The sequence below is a fragment of the Capsicum annuum genome, chromosome 5 (genome assembly GCF_002878395.1).
Source record: "Capsicum annuum cultivar UCD-10X-F1 chromosome 5, UCD10Xv1.1, whole genome shotgun sequence".
NCBI lineage: Eukaryota > Viridiplantae > Streptophyta > Magnoliopsida > Solanales > Solanaceae > Capsicum > Capsicum annuum.
This window is the reverse complement of record NC_061115.1, coordinates 201,453,774-201,477,580: the sequence shown is the minus strand read 5'-3', so window position 1 is coordinate 201,477,580 and position 23,807 is coordinate 201,453,774. Positions and strand designations below refer to the sequence as shown.

At 36.5% G+C, this 23,807-nt stretch overlaps 3 non-coding genes and 3 pseudogenes across 3 annotated transcripts; 5 read left to right on the top strand and 1 right to left on the bottom strand.

Annotated features, from left to right (window-relative positions):
- Nucleotides 1-8,288: 8,288 nt before the first annotated feature.
- LOC124899171 lies at nucleotides 8,289-8,449 on the top strand. The gene has a single exon (XR_007056299.1). It is a non-coding gene; the product is annotated as a U1 spliceosomal RNA (small nuclear RNA).
- Nucleotides 8,450-15,271: 6,822 nt separating this feature from the next.
- On the top strand, nucleotides 15,272-15,406 carry LOC124899173 (annotated as a pseudogene).
- Nucleotides 15,407-15,747: 341 nt separating this feature from the next.
- On the bottom strand, nucleotides 15,748-15,866 carry LOC124899183. The gene has a single exon (XR_007056306.1). It is a non-coding gene; the product is annotated as a U5 spliceosomal RNA (small nuclear RNA).
- Nucleotides 15,867-16,605: 739 nt separating this feature from the next.
- Nucleotides 16,606-16,767, top strand: LOC124899163. Its single transcript, XR_007056293.1, has one exon. It is a non-coding gene; the product is annotated as a U1 spliceosomal RNA (small nuclear RNA).
- Nucleotides 16,768-18,343: 1,576 nt separating this feature from the next.
- LOC124899167 lies at nucleotides 18,344-18,486 on the top strand (annotated as a pseudogene).
- Nucleotides 18,487-19,114: 628 nt separating this feature from the next.
- LOC107872031 lies at nucleotides 19,115-20,581 on the top strand (annotated as a pseudogene).
- The last annotated feature ends 3,226 nt before the right edge of the window (nucleotides 20,582-23,807 follow it).

Below are 23,807 nucleotides of genomic sequence, written 5' to 3'. Positions count from 1 at the left end.
GATCACTATGATGAATTCCACACCTCCTAGTCACGGTGAAGGCCAATCCATTACTAGGCCTCCTCCTTTTTATGGTACTTATTTTGCATGATGGAAAGCTAGAATGGAAATTTTCATTCAAGGAGAAGACTATGAGTTGTGGAACAGAATTACTGATGGACCAACTATCCCGATAAAATTGGAAGATGGAGAAAAGTTAAAAGGGTAAGAAGTGAATTTACTGTCGATGATTTGGTGGCACTAAAGAAAAATGCAAGAGCAAAGAACATCTTAGTGTGAGGACTAGGTCTAGCTGAGTACAACTTGAACCACTGCCAAGCAAATTTAGGATGCCTTGGTGAATGCACATGAGAGCACCACCCAAGTGAGAAAATTTAGAGTTGTTCTTCTCTTTACTTAATATAAAGCTTTTTAGATGAAGGACAATGAATCCCTTCATCAGATGATGTCAAGACTCACTGCTTTAACCAATGAATTAACCTCTTTGGGAAAAGTCATCACTACTGAGGAACAAGTTGAGAAGTGTTGAGGTCTTGCCAAAATCTAAATGGGATATCAAGGTTATTGCGATTAGGGAGACCAAGGATCTAACTAATATGACTTTGGATGAATTAGTAGGTAACCTGAAGACTTATCAGATGCAAATTGATAACGCCAAGAATGAGAAGGCAGCTCCTAAGAAAAATTCGGCCCTAAAGGCTATGGGGAAGTAGAACTGACTGAAGAATGGGTGGCTTTTATAACAAAATATTTTAGCAAAGACTTCAAAAAAAAAGAATGGAACAAGTAGAAAAAGTCATTCCAATGACAATCTTATTGGGTGTTATAAGTGTGGTAAAACTGATCATCAAGTCAGAGATTGTCCTGTTTGGGAAATTTAATTGAGAAAAGACAGAGCTGAGAAAAAATTAAGAGAAAAGGCTAAGAAAAGAGAGAATGAAGAAGTTGCTATGGTAGCTACTTGGGGATCTGACTCTGAAGGATTAGATAAAGAAGAGGTAGATGAAACTGCTCTTATGGAAATTGTAGATTCAGACATAGAAAATGAAGACAACACTGCTGAGGTAAGTATTCCTAAACTAAAAAAGAATTTACATATATTTTCCAAAGAAAAACTTGTTTCCTTGATGAATGGTTTAATAGATGATTTCTAAGAATTATCTTCTGATAGGGATGAACTATCTCAAGTTTGATCTTATTGATCTAGAAACTTGCAAAAACATTGTTGAAAAAGAAAACAATGCTCTCAAAGAATAAGTTAGTCAACTAGATTCTTCAAATTTGAATCTACAATCTGAGATCTTAAAACTAACTCTTTCTGAAAATGGTAAAAAGGTGGAAAGCGATGATCAGAAAAGATTTGAGCTTGAGTTAACCAAGGTTAAACATGAATATAATAATGAAAAGAAAAAGGTAGATAAGTTAAGACAAGAAATCTCTAGGTTGAAACTTGATCTAGAAAGGGAAAATAGATGAACAAACTTCTCAAAAATTATTCATCAATTGCATGAAAGGACTTACGGTGAAAAGGACGAATTAGGATTTTTCAAGAGTTACACTGTCTCTGATGATTTATGCTATAGTTATGGTAATCCTGGATATCCCATTACTTAATGTCCAATTTCTAATAAAAAAAGATCTAAAAGTACAAATCTGGCAAAGAAATCAGATTTCATAAGATCTCAAAGAAATAAAGTAAAAAAACAAAACCAGAGAAACAGGTCACATAACCTGTTGCCTCATTGGGCAAAAAGATATCTGATTCATCTATTTTCTCACAAGAAATTACCCAAGATTATTTGGGTTCCTAAAGTTAACCACTAAATTATTTTGCAGATAAGATTGAAACGAGGCAAGCAAAATTAGCACATGGTTAGAGCTTTCTCAAGGAATAAGACTAGAAGTGAACAAAGTTCCTTTCACTAAGGGGGTAGATTTGATTGCAACAAAAATACAAAGATTGAGAGAACCAAAAACAAAAGTTTTTTTAGATATGTAGTGTTTTAAGTAAGGGGGAAGTAAGAGAGGCTTCCTTCAAAAGAAGAAAAAAAAATTGATATGTGTTATCCAGTGCTTGTATCTGATTCGTGTGAATCCTTGTGTACTAATGTAAGAAGCAAAAAAGGGAAATGAATGGCTGTAAAAATGATGAGTATGCATAGAAACAGGTTGTGCCACCTTGTCCAACTGATTATTCAAACTAAGGGCATAGTGATAGGGGAGAACAAGTCAAGAAACTAATTCATCAACAACACCCAAGTAGTCTACAAATAAAGTAGAAATATTCTTGAAGGAAGTAAAAATCCAACTTGCTAGGTTTCCTTGATGTTGTTCATGCAGGATATTCTATAGACAAGAAAAGCACTGCATGAATTATACATCTTATTGGATTATATTTAACAGCCTGGTCTACTAAGAAACAAAGCTCAGTAGCTCTGTCTACTGATGAGGTTGAGTGTGTTGTTATTGATTCATGTTGTGCCTAATTATTGTAGATCAAGCAACAAATAATACAAGTATCATCATTTTGCAAAGAATCTTATACTACATATAAGAACTAAAACATATTATTATTAGACACCATTTTCTTAGAGATAATGTTGAGGAAGGTCTTGTATCTATCATGTTTTGTTTTACATAAAATTGAATTGATGAGGTACTTAGTAGAGAGCACTTGAAAAGAACAGCTTAGAATTAGGGATGATTAAGATTGCATAAACTCCCTTCAATGACTGACTAGGATCAGGTGTCTATCATTTGCTTGTGATGACTATTTCCTATACACTTTTCCATTCCTCGTGCTCTATCATTTGTTTGTACTTCTACACCTAGTAAGACTGAGGTATGGCTTAAGCTCTTAGGACATCCAAATTCTATTGTGTTGTCTCATTTATCAAATTCGGGTTTATTGGGGAACAAAAATTAATTTTCCACTGCTTCCTTTGATTGTTCTACTTGTAAATTAGGCAAGAGTAAAATTCTTCCTTTTCCTAATTTTGGTAGTCGTGCTACAAAGTGTTTTAATGTCATTCATAGTGATATTTGGGATATTTCACCAATTGTTTCTCATGCTCATTTAAAGTGCTTTGTGACATTTATAGACGATTATAGTCAATTTACGTGAGTGTATTTTCTTTGTTCCAAATCTGAGGTATTTTCCATATTCAAGACATTTTGGGCCTATATTGAGACTCAATTTTCTACTGGCATCAAATTATTAAGATCTGATTCTGGTGAACAACATATGTCTTATGAGTTCAAAAAAAAAATTCTTGAAAAAGGAATTGTCTCACAACGCTCCTGTCCATATACACAACAACAAAATGGGCTTGCTAAATGTAAAATCGTTATCTTTTAGATGTCACTCATACTTTATTGATTGACTCCTCTGTTCCATCTAAATATTGGGTGGAAGTTTTGTCTACTGTTGTTTACTTAATTAATAGACTACCATCTAAATTCTTAAATCTTGGATCTCCATATTTTCATCTTTATCACAAAAATCCAAGCTATAATATTTTTCATACATTTGATTGTATTTGTTTCGTGCATCTTCCTCTTTCTAAGTGTGATAAACCTTCTATTCAGTCTAATAAATATATTTTTATGGGTTATAGTACTTCACAAAAAGGTTTTCTCTGCTATGATCCATGTTCTAAAAAATTTCATGTTTCTAGGAATGTTGTTTTCTTTGAGAATCAGTATTTTTTTCCTACTCTTGTTGAGTCATCTCCTGCTTCTCTTCTTTTTCCTACTTTTAAGGATTTTTCATCTTCTTCTAAGAGGTTCAAACCTAGATGTGTATGAATGTCGGCAGCCCACTTTACCCCCTCCTGATAGTGATCCGCCACCTGAACCATAACTAGAATCTGAGAATTCTTCAAGGCCTGCTCCTCTTAAGCCCACTCGGCGATCTACGAGCATATCTCGTACTCCTAATTGGTATGTATTTTCATCTACTTTATCCACCATTTTTATTCCAACTTGTTACTCACAAGCTTCCAAGCATGAATGTTGATAGAAGGCAATGGAGGAAGAACTTTTAGCTCTTAAAGAAAATGACACATGAGATATTGTTTCATGTCCTTCAAATGTCCATCCAATTGGATGTAAATGGGTTTATTCAGTTAAATTTCATTATGATGGAACTCTTGATCGGTACAAAGCCCGATAAGTTGTTCTTGGTAACAAGCAGGAGTATGGTGTGAACTATTAAGAGACTTTTTCACCGGTAGCAGAAATGACGATGGTGTGAACTATTATTGCTATTGCTGCTTCACAAAACTATACTCTTCATCAAATGGATATCAAAAATGCTTTTTTTCATGGTGATTTCAAAGAGGATATTTATATGAAACCTCCACTAGGTTTGTTCTCATTGCCTACATCAGATGTATGTAAGTAGAAGCGGTCTTTGTATGGATTAAAACAAGCTCCCAGAGCTTGGTTTGACAAATTTCGTTCTACTTTGCTACAATTCCCTTTTGAGAAGAGCAAATATGACTCATCTTTGTTTCATTGGAAAACATCCATAGGTTGTGTTCTTCTTTTAGTATTTGTAGATGACATTATTATTACAAGAACTGATTCTTCACAAATCACTAGCCTGCAACAGCAACTTAAGGATTCTTTTTATATGAAAGATCTTGGTACTCTTACATATTTCTTGGGTTTGGAAGTTCATCGTGATTCATCTGGTGTATTTCTAAATAAACACAAATATACCCAAGATTTGATTTCTTTGGTAGGTCTTCAGGATTCATCCTCTATAGATACTCTATTAGAATTGAATGTAAAGTATCGTCAAGAGTAAGGCGGTCTTCTTCCTGATCCAACTATATTTTGGCAATTAGTTAGGAGCTTAAATTACCTTACTATTACCATGATATCTCTTTTGCAGTTCAACAAGTTATTCAGTTCACGCAAGCTCCCCGTCATTTTCATTTAGTGGCTATCTGTCACATCATTCAATATCTCCGAGGAACATCTAATCATGGATTATTCTTTCCTTGTGGTTCTCCTATTCATCTTAATGCTTTTAGTGATTCTGATTGGGTGGGATGTTCTGACACTCATCATTTGGTTACTGGTTGGTGCATGTTTCTTGGAGTCTTTGATATCTTTGAAGAGTAAGAAGCAAGATCGCGTGTCAAAATTTTCAACAGAGGATGAATATCAAGCAATGTCTACTGCTTTCTCCGAGATTGTGTGACTTCGTGGATTACTTGCTGAGATTGGATTTCCTCAATCTAATCCTACTCCTCTTCATACTGATAATACAAGTGCTATTCAGATTGCTACTAATTTAGTTTATCATGAGCGGACCAAACACATCGAAGTAGATTGTCATTACATACGTTAAGTTATAGATAAAGGTGTCATTACTCTTCCATATGTGTCCGGTGATCTTCAAATAGCTGATGCATTTACAAAATTAATGGCACAACGACGACATCAGTTTCTAGTCGGCAAATTGATGCTTCTTGATCTACCAGTATCAATTTGAGGGGGGATGTTAGCATGATGTAAATATTGTATATATTAATGTAATCATATATTATTGTATATTAGTATAATTACATAGATTTGATTTAGTAGTTAAAGAGAATAATAGTGGTTTTAGTAGAGCAGCTCTGGTGGGATGGAATAGCGGATTTAGAGGGATAGAAAAGCTGATCTTTAGGGATAGGAATACGGATCTTTAGGGATTTAATCATTGAATATTTTCTATTTAATGGAAAGACTCTCAATATTGAGAGGCATTCAGCAGAAAATTGACACTTAAGGACCTAGTTGGGCCTACACGTCACTGTCATTGTCAACTACACAGCTTGATGAAAGTACAAAAGTTGGTGGGAAAGGCTGATGCACTTTTTCCCTTCAGCCAATGGGATTCATCCTAGGTTTTTTTGTTTCATATATATATTGCTCATCTTTTACAACAAGATAACCAAGCTTCCATACACTTACAACAAATATCTCTCTTGAAGCTCTTGAATTAAAGTTTATTTCGCAATAGGGAACTGATCGCTCAAAAGTTGGATTTCATATTTTTGTTGTAATTGAGTCTTTGTGTTTTGCTCTTAAACGTTGCCTGTTGTTTGTATGTTATTAGTAGGTGTAGTGCTGTAAGTTCCAAACTTATTGTTGTCATCTAGAGTTAGGTGATACTATAGATAGAGTTAGCTTTTATTCTGGTTAGAGTTACTGTAAATTTCTCTTTGTAATAGAGCTATTACTAGGAGAATAAGGATTAGGAGGTTAATCCTTGATGCCATGGAGGTTGTATTCAGGTTTTCTTGAATATTAGTAGATCTTAGAAATCCTGTAGACAGGTCGTGGTTTTTCTCCCTTGAGCAAGGAGTTTCCACGTAAAATTGATTTGTCTCTCATTTACACTTTCATGCACTTTACTGTTTCATTTCATGCTGTTAAAGTATATTTAGGACCAGGTCTCAAAGTTGAGGAGAAACTCACTACAACTCATCACATACCGGTCTACCCTTTGATGATTTTGATTTGCTTTACTTGAGTCGAGGGTCCATTGGAATCGATCTATCTACCTTCACAAGGTGGGCTAAGGCCGCGTATACACCGCCCTCCCTAGATCTCACTCAAGGGATTAATACGTTGGGTATGTTGTTAAACTATTGTTCTATATTTGTTGCATCTGGTGAATTTTTTTTATTAATATTAACTAGCTATATGCTTGAGCAAGTAGCAGAAACCAGTAACAAATGATTATGGGATTAGGAAAATATCTGTTTCAACTAATAGTAGAACAGGACAATTTTGGTCTAGTGGTAAGAGTGCAAAATTTGATGTGTGGGTTAAACACATGTCATGGTTTCGACAATTTTCGATAGAATCTCGGCTCAAGATAAAACAACCTAGAAAAGGAAAAGCAAAAGGACAAAATACAACAGAAATTACCACAGCCAATAACACCATAGACAAGATTCACTAAGTATTACAACAAATGATACAACTCTGAAATAATATTAATACAATTGCTACTAGAATGGACAACAAGGTCGTCCTATCTACTAGTACTAATACACTCATTCCTACTAGCCTTCTACCCTAATTTACCTCATCTACACTTTCCTATCTAGGGTCAATGTCCTTAGTAAGCTAAAGTTTCTCCATGGCATGTCTATTAATCTCCCTCTAATTTTTCTTCAGTCTACCTATACCTCACATGAATCCATCCCTAGCCAACCTCTCACACCTCCGCAGTAGGGCATCCGTGCCTCTCCCCATCACATGCCAAAATCATCTCAACCTCGCTTCCCTCATCTTGACTTCCATTGAAGCCACTCCAACCTTATCTCAAATAACCTTATTTCAAATCCTATCTTTCCTAGTACACCCACACATCCATCGTAGCATTCTCATCTCCACCACCTTCATATTTTGGATGTGAGATTTCTTGACTATCTAACACTCCGCCCCATACTACATAGTCAGTTTAACTATCATTTTGTGAGACAATGATGACATGAGTTGAACTTAAATGTGAAACACAAAGACTAGATGAAAATGTCAATTATTATTATTTTTGTTGACATCTTTAGGCAGGCAGTTATGAGAAATTTTCACTTGTCTTGCAGTAATCATTCATTCAGAGTTTGATTTATGACTAGTTGAATATGACAATGGAAACATTCAGCGTCCTGAAAGTTGTGCCTGCAACTCTTGTTTACCTTGTCGCCATCAACAAAAACATACCCAGTGTAATTTTATAGGAGGGATTTGGGGAGATTAGAGTGCGTGCAAATTTTATCCCTACCTTATAGAGGTAGAGAGGCTATTTTCAAAAGACCCTCTGCTCGAGTAAAGCACGACAAAATAGTTTAACAACAACATAACACACGGTAATCCCACAAATCAAACTATTCAAAAAAATACAAAAGTAAAGAGGACATAGCAAATAACGTTAAAAACATTATGTAGCATTCAAAAAATGAGGAACAATACTAACAGCCAAATAATGTGATAACCGAAGTACAAGAAATAATGGGGAGTAGCAGAAACGTGGGACAAGAAACTACAAGAATAGTGGGAAAAAATGACAGGACTATTTATCTCATATGTTAGTTTTGATTTAAACTGAATGAAGTGCATATTTCCTGCTTCAGAGTGAAACTAACATTGTTAAGTTTTCATGATTGTTAGTTTATTATACAAAATACAGAAAGATGCACTTAGTCCCACATCGTTAAGTGACGAAGATTTAAGAGTAGCTTGGAGATACTATAAAAAAAGGCCAAGTACATCAGAGAAAGATACTTACCTCTACGGGGTGAATGGGTGATAAACAAGGTCCGTGGCCTAGGTTGGTGACCTGCATTTCACTTTAGAGGGGTGCCTGCCTAAGGTCGTCCCAAGTGGCCAAGCCTACATCATAATTTATGGCAGTGCGGACTTGCATTCCCGCTGCCCCTACCCAATCCAAAGTTCAATTATTTTCACTATCTCGTTTATGTTTTTATATGATATATGATCTGTTAGAGTGGGTAATAAGTCCCATATTGGTTGGGGAATGGACTGGTGGTTTTCTTATATGGACTTGGACAATCCTCCTCTCATGAGCTAGCTTTTGAGGTTGAGTTAGGCTCAAAGTCCATTTCTTGACATGGTATCCAAGCCTTCTCTTGGATATCTTGTTTCATAGGGTTCATTTTTGGTTCCTTTCAGTCTTTTGGAAAGCTTTGGTTTTTGTTGATTGTTCCTCGACAATTAACACCTTGGACTTTGATCTTGGTCATTTTGGTTATTCTTTTTGAGTCAGTGTTTCTAGTTTTCATAAATCTGAATTCATATCATCATGGGAGTTTTAGTTTCAGTTATTTATCACTGGAAAAGAACTATGGGGCCATAGAGATAGAGCTGATACTGCTCCTACTGATCCTACAAAGTTAGGTGAATGGAAGATTAAAGATGCTCGGGTGATGACATGGCTTTTAGGGTCAATTGACCCTCTTATTGTTATTAATCTCAGGCCTTACAAGATAGATAAAGCCATGTGGGATTATTTACAAAGGGTTTACAACCAAGATAATAGTGCCCGACGCTTTCACTTAGAGTATGAAATTGCTAATTACTCTCAAGGAGATCTTTTTGTTCAGGATTATTTTTCTGGATTTCAGAACTTATGGGCTAAATTTACAGATATTGTTTATGCCAAAATACTTATTGAATTTCTCTCTGTAATTCAATAAGTTCATGAGCAAAGCAAGCGAGATCAATTTTTGATAGAGTTACGCTCTAAGTTTGAGAGTGTTTTCTCCCACTTGATGAATCGTGACTCGTCTCTCTCTTTAGATGTTTGGTTTAGGGAATTACTCCGTGAAGAGCAGCATTTTGTCACACAAAATACTTTCAAGCAAGTTGATGATATTGTTGTTGCATTTGCTGCCCCAGGTAAAGAAAAGGGTAGGGATATGAATAGAACTCAATGCTAAAGTTGCAAGGGATATGGTCATATTCCTAGCAATTGTGGCAAGAAATTTTGTAATTATTGCAAACAACAAGGACACATTATCAAAGAGTGTCTCACATGCCCTTAAAATCGTATTGTTAATGCTTTTCAAGCTGGGACAAATCGTTTCACTACAGAGAACTCGTCTTCGGGACAAGTTCTTACTCCTGAAATGGTAAGACAAATGATCATGTCAGCTTTTTCAACTTTAGGGCTACAAGGTAATGATCTTGCATCTAATTTTTGGCTTGTTGATTCTAGAGCTTCCAATCATATGACCAACTCTTCTAGTATGCTAAAAAATATTCATAAGTATCATGGTCCATTACAAATTCAAGTTGTCAATGGTAGTAATTTACCCATTACCAAGGTTGGGGATATTACTAAAACTTACAACAATATTTTTGTGTCATGAAAGCTCTCCACTAGTCTTATTTCAGTTGGACAATTGGTAGATAACAATTGTGATGTGAATTTTTCTCGTAATGGTTGTCTTGTGCAGGATCAGGTGTCGGGCATGATAATTGCGAAGGGGCCTAAAGTTGGACGACTGTTTCATATACATTTTTCCATTCCACGTGTTCTATCATTTTCTTGTACTTCTACACCTAGTAATACTGAGGTATGGCATAAGCGCTTAGGACATCCAAATTGTATTGTGTTATCTCATTTATCAAATTCGGATTTATTGGGGAACAGAAAAACAATTTTCCACTGCTTTCTTTGATTGTTCTACTTTTAAATTAGGCAAGAGTAAAATTCTTCCTTTTCCTAATTTTTATAGTCGTGCTACAAAGTGTTTTGATGTCATTCATAGAGATGTTTGGGGTATTTCACCAATTGTTTCTCATGCTCATTTCAAATACTTTGTGACTTTTATAGATGATCATAGTCTATTTACGTGAGTATATTTTCTTTGTTCCAAATCTGAGATATTTTCCATATTCAAGACATTTTTGGCTTATATTGAGACTCAATTTTCTACTTGCATAAAATTATTAAGATCTAATTCTGGTGGAGAATATGTGTCTTATGATTTCAAAAAAAAAATCTTGAAAAAGGAATTGTCTCACAACACTCCTGTCCAAATACACCACAACAAAATGGGGTTGCTGAACGTAAAAATTGTCATCTTTTAGATATCACTTGTACTTTATTGATTAAGTCCTCTGTTCCATCTAAGTATTGGGTGGAAGCTTTTTCTACTGTTGTTTACTTAATTAATAGACTACCATTTAAAGTCTTAAATCTTGAATCTCCATATTTTCGTCTTTATCACAAAAATCCAAGCTATGATAATTTTAATACATTTGGTTGTATTTGTTTTGTGCATCTTCCTCCTTCTTAGCGTAATAAACTTTTTGTTCAGTCTACTAAATATGTTTTTATGGGTTATAGTACTTCAAAGAAAAGTTTTCTCTGTTATGATCCATGTTCTAATAAATTTCATGTTTCTAGAAATGTTGTTTTTTGTGAAAATCATTATTTTTTTCCTACTCATGTTGAATCATCTCCTGCTTCTCTTCTTCTTCCTACTTTATAGGTTTTTTTATCTTCTTCTAAGAGGTTCAAACCTGAATTTGTGTACGAACGTCGTCGGTGTTGGTAGAAGGCAATAGAGGAAGAACTTTTGGCTCTTAAAGAAAATGACACATGGGATATTATTTCATATCCTTCAAATGTTTATCCAATTGGATGTAAATGGGTTTATTCAATTAAACTTTACTCTGATGGAACTCTCGATCGGTATAATGCTCGATTGGTTGTTCTTGGTAACAAGCAGGAATATGGTGTGAACTATCAAGAGACTTTTGCACTGGTAGCAAAAATGACAATGGTGCGAACTATTATTGCCATTGTTGCTTCACAAAACTGGACTCTTCATCAAATGGATGTCAAAAATGCTTTTCTTCATGGTGATCTCAAAAAGCATATTTATATGAAACCTCCACCAGGCTTGTTCTCATTGCCTATATCAGATGTATACAACTTAAAGTGGTCTTTTTATGGATTAAACCAAGCTCCCAGAGCTTGGTTTGATAAATTTTGGTCTACTTTGCTACAATTCTCTTTTGAGCAGAGCAAATATGACTTATCTTTGTTTCTTCAAAAAACATCCACAGGTTGTCTTCTTCTTTTGGTTTATGTAGATGATATTATTATTACAGAAACTGATTCTTCACTTATCACTAGCCTGCAACAATAACTTAAGGATTCTTTTCATATAAAAGATCTTGGTACTCTTACATATTTCTTGGGTTTGGAAGTTCATCGTGATTCATCTGGTGTATTTCTAAATCAACACAAATATACCCAAGATTTGATTTCTTTGGTAGGTCTTTGGGATTCCTCCTCTATAGATACTCTGTTAGAAATGAATGTAAAGTATCGCCGGGAGGAAGTCAATTTTCTTCCTGATCCAACTATATTTTGGCAGTTAGTTGGGAGCTTAAATTACCTTACTATTACCAGATATCTCTTTTGCAACTCAAAAAGTTATTCAGTTCATGCAAGCTCTCCGTCATCTTCATTTGGTGGTTGTCAGTCGCATCATTCGCTATCTCCTAGGAACATCTAATCGGGGATTATTATTTCCTAGTGGTTTGCCTATTCGTCTTAATGCTTTTAGTGACTCTGATTGGGCGGGATGTTTTGACACTTGTCATTCGGTTACTAGTTAGTGCATGTTTCTTGGAGAGTCTTTGATATCTTGGAAGAGTAAGAAGCAAGACCGTGTGTCAAAATCTTCAATAGAGGCTGAATATTGAGCAATGTCTACTGCTTTCTCTGAGATTATGTGGCTCCGTGGATTACTTACTGAGATTGGATTTCCTCAATCTAATCTTACTCTTCTCCATGCTGACAATACAAGTTCTATTCAAATTGCTACTAATCAGGTTTATCATGAGCAGACGAAACACATCGAAGTAGACTGTCATTATATACGAGAAGTTGTAGATAAAGGTGTTATTACTCTTCCGCACATGTCCAGTGATCTTCAAATAGTTGATGCATTTACAAAATCAATTGCCCGATGATGACATCAGTTTCTAGTTGGCAAATTGATGTTTCTTGATCTACCAGCATCAATTTGAGCGGGGATGTTAGCATGATGTAAATATTGTATATATTAATTTATCTATATATTGTTGTATATTAGTGTAATTACATAGATTTGATTTAGTAATTAAAGAGAATAATAGTGGCTATAGTAGAGCAGATTTGATAGGATAGAATAGCGGATTTAGAGTGATAGAAAAGTTAATCTTTAGGGATAAGAAGGCGGATATTTAAGGATGTAATCTTTGATACTTTCTGTTTAATGGAAAGACTCTCAATATTGAGAGACATTCATCAAAAAATTGACATGATCAGCTGCTTGAACAAGTACTCTTTATAGTTTTTATCTTTTCCAGTTGCAAACCTCTCAACGGATCTTTAAATTCTACAAATTATTCTTGTAATGATGTTTGAATTTTAACTGTTGGATTGAATGTGTGTAATGATTTTACTCAATAGACTGATGTGGCGGTCGTTGTAATAGTCGGTGTACACTAAGAACCAGAGGCCTTTTGTTGCGCATTGAATCAAACATATTGCTTCCAATTCTGATCATGTATACAATAATATCTATACAACAACATACCTGGTGTAATCTCACAGATAAGGACTTGGAGGCTCAAGTAAAGTATATCAAAGCAGGCATGAAAACTCAAACCTCTCAATTCTTATCGTTAATACATCTCTACGTGTAACTGCTGTTATTTTGGGTATAAATAAAATCGTATTCCACTATGAACTTCAGCAAGTTCAAACAATTTTCTGAAAAATGAAAAACTCTAACAAGAAAAAATGAAGATTAGAAGATTCAATTCCACTAAATTCACAATGTGTCCTTAAGGAAATTATTTCCCTCAAGTACCCGAGGTTATGGAATATATCCTCCCAGGATAAAATGAATCATTTCAGCAAAATGGTGGTTCCTCAAATTCTGCCGAACTACGAACTCACTCAACGGTAGCAAATCACACTTGAGTTTTGTAAGAAAGAGGTGTATTTTAGCGTTATAATTTTGTGTCAATATCTTAGGAAAATTAGATATTTATAGCAAAAAGGTGTTGCATCAGAAAAGAAACAATGGTTTGTGAAGAGTTGCACTATTTTGAAATGTTGGGTCCATATGCAGACCCATGTGTCAGCACATGACGAGATGCGGCCATATGTCACATTGCACTCAAATCAAAAAGTTGAGAGTGACATGCGTTGGCATCTGCGGCCGCTGAGCGCCCGCAAGCCCCATTTTTGTTACTCAAACAGTGAATTGAAGGGTCTTCCTGATTAACACTTAAGTTTCAAATAAATTTTGTCCAAAAATTTAATCTCTCGATCATTTTCCAAAGATGGAGCTGAAACTGAGTGACGACGATGACAGTCAAATTAAAGTCTTGTCTTTTTCTTATCTCACTAACATCATGGAGGAATACTTCTAAGCACAAGGATGTTCCTTTCTCTCACCAATGTGGGAGAAACACTCCTTTTATAAAGTGAAGACACATTTCACTTTCCCTAACTTTTCCATTCACATTTTATTAGAACCCTACAACTGCTAATTTACAATGAGGGGGAGTAGTAATAAATATGATGCTTGAGGCATTTAAAACTCTTCTTTTTTCATCTACCCATATTGCACAATGATCTATGAATGTATGATTATCCATCATAAAATTCAATGATGACATATCTTTGTATATTAAAGATGTAGTCTCCAGTATATTTACTCCATATTCCCACATCGTCAAGTGAATAAGACGAAAGACAAGCAAGGAGATGTTATAAAAAAGGGCCAAGGACTCTTTCATCCGTTGCGAGTACCAATACTATTGTAACTGTAGATTGGATGCGTGGGAAGAAGAATGAGAATCAGGAGGTTGAGCAGCTCTAAATGACGTCTTGATCATCATACTTCTCCCTACATGTTCAATCTGCAATTACAATAACATTGTTGGTACTCTCTATAGATGAATGTGTTGATTCTACAGGCCTAGCGGCCAATCAACTGTGCTCACTGTCCACATCGTCAAGTGAATAAGACAGAAGAGTCGCAGGGGAAATGAGTGATCAACAATGCCCTTGTCCTAGGTTGGTGACCTCCATTGGCGTAGTTTCTTTCTTTTTTTGGTTATAGAAGGAAACAGTTTGCTTTTTTGAATTTCTTCATAGGTGCAAACTGTTTTCTCTCGTGATTTCTTTTTTAACTAAAAAAATCTATTCACCAAAATTAGCTGACCAAAAATCCAACACAAAAAGATGTTAAATCCTAATGCAAACTCGGAAAGCTAATTGTTTTATTTCTTTATTACATTGTAGCAACACTGATTGGCACGACCGTACTTGTACAAGGTTTGTACCACTGTATCCTTGAGTTTTAAGGTGAAACCAAGTCTGGTGGATGAACCGTGACCATGGGACCAGTGCCTGATTAATAGCCTCCATGTCCTTTAAGGGTCATGGAGCCACGGAGGATCATTCTCAACTACCCTTCACTTTTCGGTCATATCACCTAACTATAACTAAGAAAACAAGCATATGACATTTTTCACTCAATCAGCAGCTCATAAACGTTGGAGTAATCATGAGACAGGTTACACTATTTTATGCAAGTTTCGATATGAGCTTTCCTATTGACGATGATATGAAGATCAAAAGACTAGTAGTCCCACACCGTCAAGTCAATAAAATAGAATAGTAGTAAGGAGATACTATATGAATGGTCCAAGAACACCTGTGAAACATACCTGTGAAACATACATACCTAGTGACCTCCATTGCACTTTAGAGGGGTGCCTGCCTAAGGTCGGCCCAAGTGGTCGAGCCTATGTCATAATTTATGGCAGTGGGGGCCTGCGTTCGGGCGGCCCCCTACCCAAAAAAAGTCTAAATCTTTACTCAATCCATGGATTGTGAACTTGATGTTTCTCTAGGGTAAGGAAGAAAGTTATTCAACTCATTTTGTTACTATTCTGTTGACATTCTTTCAACATTGTTAGCACCAGACAGGATTCTGTTTGAAATTATATTAATTGGTCTATCAGAAAAGTTCCATATGTTGTGTTTGATTAAGAAAAGAGAAACTCTTCTTTTATACATTAAGTTACAGGTTCAGCGTAACTCAACATTTTTCTTGAAATGAAGATAAGCTCTTGGTACATTTGTTCTTCAGAATCTAGTTTAGGCCAATTTTGAAATGACTATGGAATCATTCAACATCCTAGAAGTTGTACGCTCCAAAAACAGGCGTATGCCACTATTTGCACCGTGCATACAGTATTCTTTAGTAAAAGGTGAAAGTATAGTTTACTTGATCTGTGGTCCCTGCGTGGGCATGGCTGCATGGAAGTTGTATCTGATGTTCAAGGAGGCTATGTACATAGTTTCAATTTCTTTTTCCGCGACTATAGTTTATGTTATTGTTAACTAAAATGACAGAAGGACTATCAAAAGAACTGCATTCTCATTTGTTACATTTTAGTAGGGCTTAATTGCATTTTACCTTCTAACCAATATTAGGTTCAGTTAAACTGAGAAAGTGGAAAAATCTGTTCTATAGGCTCATACCACCTTATCCTTGAGTTGTAAGGAGACAGGAAACCAAGTCTGGTGGATGAACCGTGGCCATGAAACTAGAGCATGATTAACAGCCTCCACGGCCTTTGAGTCATGGTGCCATAGATGATCGTTCTCAGCCTGGTACTATCATTTTGCTGCTACTATCATGTTGTTATCTGAATATTCTTGGCTTATCTAGGAATGCATGACGTATGCAGCTGATGAAGAGAACTCTACTCGCCTTATGAAACCATGCATATGTAGAAAAATGGAGCTTTATATCTAGTTTTTCCCATATCACAAGTTTGAGCTTCATATTATTGCTAATGCATCATCTGTGTAAGTGTTTGTGTGCAAAGATTAAAATACATAGCAAATGTGATTAACTGAGGGAAGTGTCTGAAATATTGAAATTCAAATTGAAGAATGATTACTTAATCCCACATCGCTAAGCTAAGAAGACAGAAGATTAATGAGGAGATACTATAAAAATGGTCCAAGGCCCACCAAGAAACTTACTTACCTGGATGGGGTCAATGGGCAATCAATAAGGTCCATGGCCTAGGCCGGTGACCTCCATTGCACTTTAGAGGGGGTGCCTGCCTAAGGTCGGCCCAAGCGGTTGAGCCTACGTCATGATTTATGGCAGCATGGGCCTGCGTTCGTGTAGCCCCTATCCAATACAGAGTCCAATTATTTTTTATTGTCTCATATATGTTTTTATGAACTGCTTGAACAAATATTCTTTATAGTTTGTGTCAAAAGAAAGGAAAGAAGAACTGAAGCTGTATATATAGTGAGGATTACAGACACACATTGTAAGCAAATTATCTCACACAATGCTAAGTACATGTGGCTAACTAACCACCACTCATTTTAAACCAAAAAAACTTGCGTACTACAAAACTATCTACTATCTAGAGTTTCTAGAGAAATCTTTATTTCCTAACAATTCTCCTTAAGATTTTCCATTTGAAACTCCTTGCAATGTCCTTTGAAATTCAAATTTCTTGGTGGGAAGAGCCTTGGTTAGAATATCGGTTTGTTGTTATTCACTGCTGCAATGCACCAGCTTGACTTCACCATTTCTCGGCACCCCTTAAAATAGGAAATCTGATGTTGATATGCTTCGTTCTTTCATGCTGCACCAGATTTTCAGCCATCGCAACAGCTGACCTGTTGGTTCTTTTGGCAGAAGGTCCAATTCAAACAAGAGCTTTCTCAACCAAACTCCTTGATTTGTGGCAGATACAGCAGCCACGTACTCAGCTTCTGCTGAAGATTGACCTACGATATCCTGCTTCTTTGTGCCCCAAGAAAATGCTTGAACCAAATGAAAAAGAGTAATCACTATCTGAATAGCGAATAAGAGCTCCATTCTCCACACTTTTGTACCAAATTCCATAATCTGTTGTCCCTCTAATGTACCTCAGCACCCTTTTAGCAGCTCCAAAATCCATAGTTCTGGAACATTGCATATATCGGGACAATAAACTATCAACAAACATCACGCCTGGCCTGGTAGCAGTCAGATACAATAAGCTTCCAATAAGGCTCCTATAAAGTTTTGAATTTGTCCTCTATTCTCCATCATCCTTCATTAACTTTTCATTTACAACAAGTGGAGTAGCAGCTGGTTTGCACTTGTGAAGGTGGAACTTTCTTAATAAATTCAAGGGATACCTCTTTTGAGACAAGAAAATTCCTTCACAAGATTGAGCGATCTCCATTCCCAGGAAAAATTTCATCTCTCCTAGATCAGACATCTCAAAAACATTTAACATCGCATTTTTAACTTCTTGAACCGAAAGAGAATTTTCACCTGTGATCATCAAATGGTCAACATAAACAGATATCACAATCAACCTCCCATCAGCTTGCCTTTTAAAGTATAAAGTAGGCTCATTTAGGCTTTTGTTGAAGCCTTGAGACAGCAAAGAAGTATCCAACCTACTATACCAAGCTCTCGGAACTTGTTTAAGACCGTAGAGAGCTTTTTTAAGCTTGATTAACAGCTTCCATGACCTTTCAGTCATGGTGCCATAGATGATCGTTCTCAGCCTGGTCATTGGGCTTGAGATAGTCTCATGGCTATCTGATAGACTCCCAAGTCATTTTGCTGGTACTATCATGAGCTTTCCGATTGGCAATGATATGAAGGTCAAAGGACTAATAATCCCACATCTCTAAGTGAAGAAGACAGAAGAGTAATGAGGAGTTACTATAAAAATGGTCCAAGGACCACCAAGAGACATACTTACATGGACAGGGTCAACGGGTGATCAAGAAGGCCCATGGCCTAGGCTGGTTACCTCCATTGCACTTTGGAGGGGTGCCAGCCGAAGGTCAACCCAAGTGGTCGAGCCTAAGTTATAATTTGTGGCAGCAGGGGCCTACAAAGTCCAATTGTTTTCTAATATCTCATTTATAGGCTTATGAATTACTCTAGCTCCCATATTCATAGAAGTTTATATCAATTCTAGTTACAAATCACCTTGTTCTACTCATGAATTTTTCAAATAGAAATGCTATTCTTGTAAGGTCATTTTGAGAATTGTGGTCTAGTTAATATGAGATATTTACTAGCTTGTTTAAAGGAACGTGGTCTTGTTATTCTCAAAATGGTCATATGTATCTACTACTATTTCATAATTCAACAGACTCTTCATCTAATAATGTTTGAATTTCGACAGTTAGATTGAACACGTGTAATGATTTTTCTTGATAGTCTGAGGTGGAGGACGTTGTTAGATTGAACATATGTAATGATTTTACTTGATAGACTGAGGTGGCGGTCGTGGTAATAGTTTGTGTACACTCAGAACCCTACACCTTTTGAAGTGCGTCCTATCAAAACATTGCTTCTAGCTCTGATCAAAACGTTTTACTTAAGTTATTAATGCATGATTATCCGTCTAATTCAATGCGGAGATATCCTTTCTCCAATATATTTACTCCTTAGTTTAGTGGATGAGAACTTTGTCGTTTGACTGTTAGACGTCGCCTCTAGTTTTGATTGTTGGAATGCCGGGAAAGGAAGAAGCCTCAGCTGGTGGAGTTGATGGCTCTCAGGAGCCATGCCAACTTGCAAATAATGGGAGAAGGTACTGACGGTTAGTATCTTGGTTGTCTTCGAGGACTTCACTGCCTTTGCTTAATCCAGATATCGAAAAAGATAGGTTGGATCCAAATGGAGGTAATAGTTCTCATGGTCAGAGGCCTTTAGCCCCTAGGTCGCAACAGAGTTTTAAGGCTAGGCTGCGCCTTCCACCGTTGCAGCCAATGGCTATTGCCCGTAGAAGTCTAGATGAGTGGCCGAGATCAAGATCTGATGATATTGGAGAGTGGCCACTTCCTTCTGCCCCAGCGGGAGGGATATAAATAGCAACAATGGAAGGCTTAAGCTGGATCTATTGAACATACATAAAAATCCAGAGATTAATGGCGGGCTTGTGAGAAGAGAAAAGATTGCTTTCTTCGATAAAGAGTGTTCAAAGGTGGCTGAACATGCCTTTCTTGGTGGGGATGCAGTTGCAAAAGATAAGGATATACTAAAACTAAAATGGGATTACTCATGTTCTTAACTGTGTGGGGTTTGTTTGCCCCGAGTATTTCAAGTCTGATTTCATAGTCCAGACTTTATGGTTACATGATAGCCCGTCAGAAGATATTACTAGCATTCTCTATGATGTTTTTGATTACTTTGAAGATGTCAGGGAGCAATATGGAAGGGATTTTGTTCATTGCTACCAAGGGATCTCTCGGTCAACCTCACTGGTTATCACTTATCTTATGTGGAGAGAAGGTCAGAGTTTTGACAATGCATTTGAGTATGTAAAGGCAGCAAAGGGTATCGCAGATCCAAATATTGGTTTTGCTTATCAGTTGTTACAATGCTAAAAAAGGGTTCATGCTTTCCCTTTGAGTCCAAGTTCATCATTGAGGATGTATAGAGTCGCACCTCATTCACCATACGATCCTTTGCATCTCATTCTGAAAATATTAAATGATGCTTCTCCGTCAGCATTAGATTCCAGAGGTGCATTTATTATACATATACCCTCATCAATAGATGTTTGGATTGGTAAAAAAAGTGAAGCTATCATGGAAAGAGATGTCAGGGGGCCTGTTTGCCAGATTGTTCATTATGAGAAAGTGCAGGGACCGATCATAACAGTTATGGAAGGCGAGGAACCTTTGTAATTCTGGGACATTTCTCCAATTTCCTTCCATTGATGGACAAATTAAAGAATGGAGGGGATGTTGTTGAGTCGTCAAGCAAGGTTTGTCCAGGGGCAAGAAAGATGGATATGTACAATATAAACTTTTGAGATTTTCCAAATAGCTACTTCATGCGGCTTTGTGCCTCCGTTTGCGCCATGTGAGACTGAACATGAAACCCACCTTCCAGTTAGAGAAAGTTCGTGGAGCATGCTAAGGTGAAATTTTGTTTCGGGGAATATGAAGGATTTTGTCTTTTCAACAAAGTGAGGTAATCCATCTAATAAAGAAGTTGTTGTTTTTGGTGGCTTTCATGAGTCATGGGAGAAAAACAATTCAATGAAAGGAGCTCGGCTGTGTTAAAAATTATTGTGGATACTAATGGAGTATCTCGTAACCTACTGAAGTGTCACGACCCAAACTAGGGCCTGGGCGTGACGGATATCCCGAACCATGAAGGCCCGGAACGCCCTTCTCTATCTGGTAATCATGCACAACATTCATATAATAAAAGTAGATGCGGAAACATAAGCTGCTACGGAAACATGGTCAACACTGAATTCAATTTACATCTAAATAACATCTGACTCAGTCTGCGAAATCTCGACTATATGAAAATCTGACAACTGTCTGAAACTGGGACAAAGCCCCCAGTAGACCAAAACTGAAATAAGTGACATAATTTGAAAAGACAGGCTTTCTAGAATAGAGAAGGCTCACCACTGCACAATCTGATCAGCTGTCTGAATTATCTATTGCTTATCTGGACCCCTAGACTGAGTCTCAAAACCTGAGAGGTAGAGGGAGAGGGGTCAATATGGATGTACTGGTACGCAGAGCATATCCAAAATAATTATTTATTATTCAACATATATGAGAACAATTTAAAACAGTTCATAAGTATATCACATAGTAAGAATTCACATGGGCATTTTAAAGACTCTGGAAAAATCATCTCAACTCTGAGAAATCTATGTTACTTCTGCGCTAGGTGGTATACCCTACAACTCTGAAAAATTCCATGGGCTATATGAAAACTGTCATTAACTCGGCAGCGAAGCCCCCAACCCAAGTGTGCCGCAAGGGTCAGAATCTCTGAATCTACTACGCCACACGGCTGTCGCCAGCATACAATAATAATCTACCCGTATCGGTAAATACAGTTTCAGGCTAAGAGTTGCTTGAACTCGCGCCTTCTTCGAGTAACCACCTAACCCTCTTTAAGCCCCTTTTTAAAACTCTATCAAAACATACAGTCTCTGAAAACATACTCTGTAAACATAATCTGTTATGGCATAAATACATATGGTATCATCATACCATTGACTTGTAAGTCACATCTTTGGGCCATTATTAATTTGTCATAAATCTCTATTTTCAAACATAAGTTTTGGGACCACCATTTCAATAATTCAATTCAAAGAAACTCTTTCTCAAACTTCATGTAAACACATACAAGAACTCATCTTTGTCAAGCATTTCAGTAGTATAGTACAAGGTGGTCATGTCAAAGTTCTCAATTCACATGCAATTCTTTCTCTTAAACACAAGAATACTTTTATATCAAGAAGCACCCTCTCAACAATTTCAAATTATGCTCAAATGCTATAATATTGCGAAAACATCTTTCAAATCACGAAACCAAAATCGTTAATTCAATACACGAGAGGAAGTTCATAATTTATGCTCTCAATGATCTTAAATCTCAAATTCCATACATATAAGTATACATGTAAATCAATTTTGGGGATAGGACCACAAGGTCAAAACAATAGTAACATTAAAACATTCGAAGCACGTAATTTAGAACATAGATTCCAAAACCCCTTTGAAATTCATGCATAAAAATCTAAAAATCATGCTCTAATGGTTTTAAGCCCATGTAGTTTTTTTTTAGGATAAACCCCTCGTACCTCTATCTAGATATTTAAAGGATGCTTCTTGATGCCCACGGCTTGGGGATTCCAAATCTTCAATTTGTTTTGAAAACCCAAGGTTGAATCTTGATTTATTTGGATTATCACTATGGAACCCTAGAGAGTGTTCTTGAATATTTTTTGTGAATGTACGAGTAATATTCTCAATTAGGGTTGAAATCTCATGTATAGACTGATAAGGGTGTGGGAGAATACCCAATATACCCTTAATGAGACCGGTATTAAAATATAACTGGGAGCTCGATTTCATGGGCCACCGCGACGTGCCACTATCGCGGTGGCTCACTGGAAATTGATGAATGGAAATTTGGCCCACTCCGAGATGCGCCACCATTGCGGAGTTCTACTGGAAATTGACCATCATCATTTACACCCTCTCCGCGACGCGCCAAGGATAGGAATAACGGTGTTTTACAACTAGGACTTAAATTAACCAGAACTCCTTCACTGAGTTTCTGTTTTGGACGCATATTATGTCGACGAAAAACTTATTCAATCATCTACGAAATGAAAAGTTGAAATCTAAGGGATTCCATCCGGAAAAAAGTATAAATCACTCTAGAAGCCAATGCTTGATATTTTAGGGACAAAATTTAGCTAAGAAAAACTTCGGGGCGTTACATGAAGCCTGTTGTCTATCGTTGGCCCAGCTTGGAGAAACTTGCTACTTGTAGCATTGATGATTTGGATTCTAAAGGTGCACATATTTTCATTATTCCTACTTCAGGTTTTGGAAAAGATGCAAGTAGAGCTATGTATGTTTAGGTAGGAAGGTCTTTCAGTTATGATATTAGCAATGTTTGGCAAGTAGACTGCAAAGGGATTGGCGATCTGGGGGAGATGGACTGGAAATAGATAGCTACAGATGTTCTTCGTCAAATGGTTCTGCCAATTGAGACTAACATTAATGTATATCTCTAGTTCATACTCTTTGCAATGTTCATTCTTTTCTTGATCTAAGTTCTAGCAACTACTACCCCTATATACTGTTCATCTTTGTTTTTTCTAAGCTACTCATAGACTTTGGTGTATTGGTTCTTCTATGTTTCAGCTGTAATATTCACAGCTTCCAAGATATGGAAAAAAATGGAATTTATCATGTAGTATGTGGCTATGATCAGGAAAATGCTCTTCATGCTTCACGTTTGAGCTTTTCTTTGTATTAGTAATTTAGCAAAAAATATTTTTTTCCCGTGTGATGCCTGATCAGAGTTTTGGAATATTTTGTTATCGTTGTTCTGGACTGTGAAAATACTTGCTAAGACTCCATTGATGGAGCTAAGAAGAGGAGAAGAAAAATCAAAAATTATAACTACTTCTTAAACTTGAGTTACAATTTGATATTTGTGAGATGGTATGCCTTATATAGGCTGTGAACCACCTCCTTCTAGAACATTCTATTTGAAAGCTCATTGAGTTTGCTCCACTCACTAACTAACCAACTAATTAACAGCTCATTGAGCTCACTCCACTCACTAACTAACCAACTAACTGAGGAACTAACTAACCAACAAAGTTACAGTTAATTGTGATCAACGAGGCAAAATGAAACCAATGTA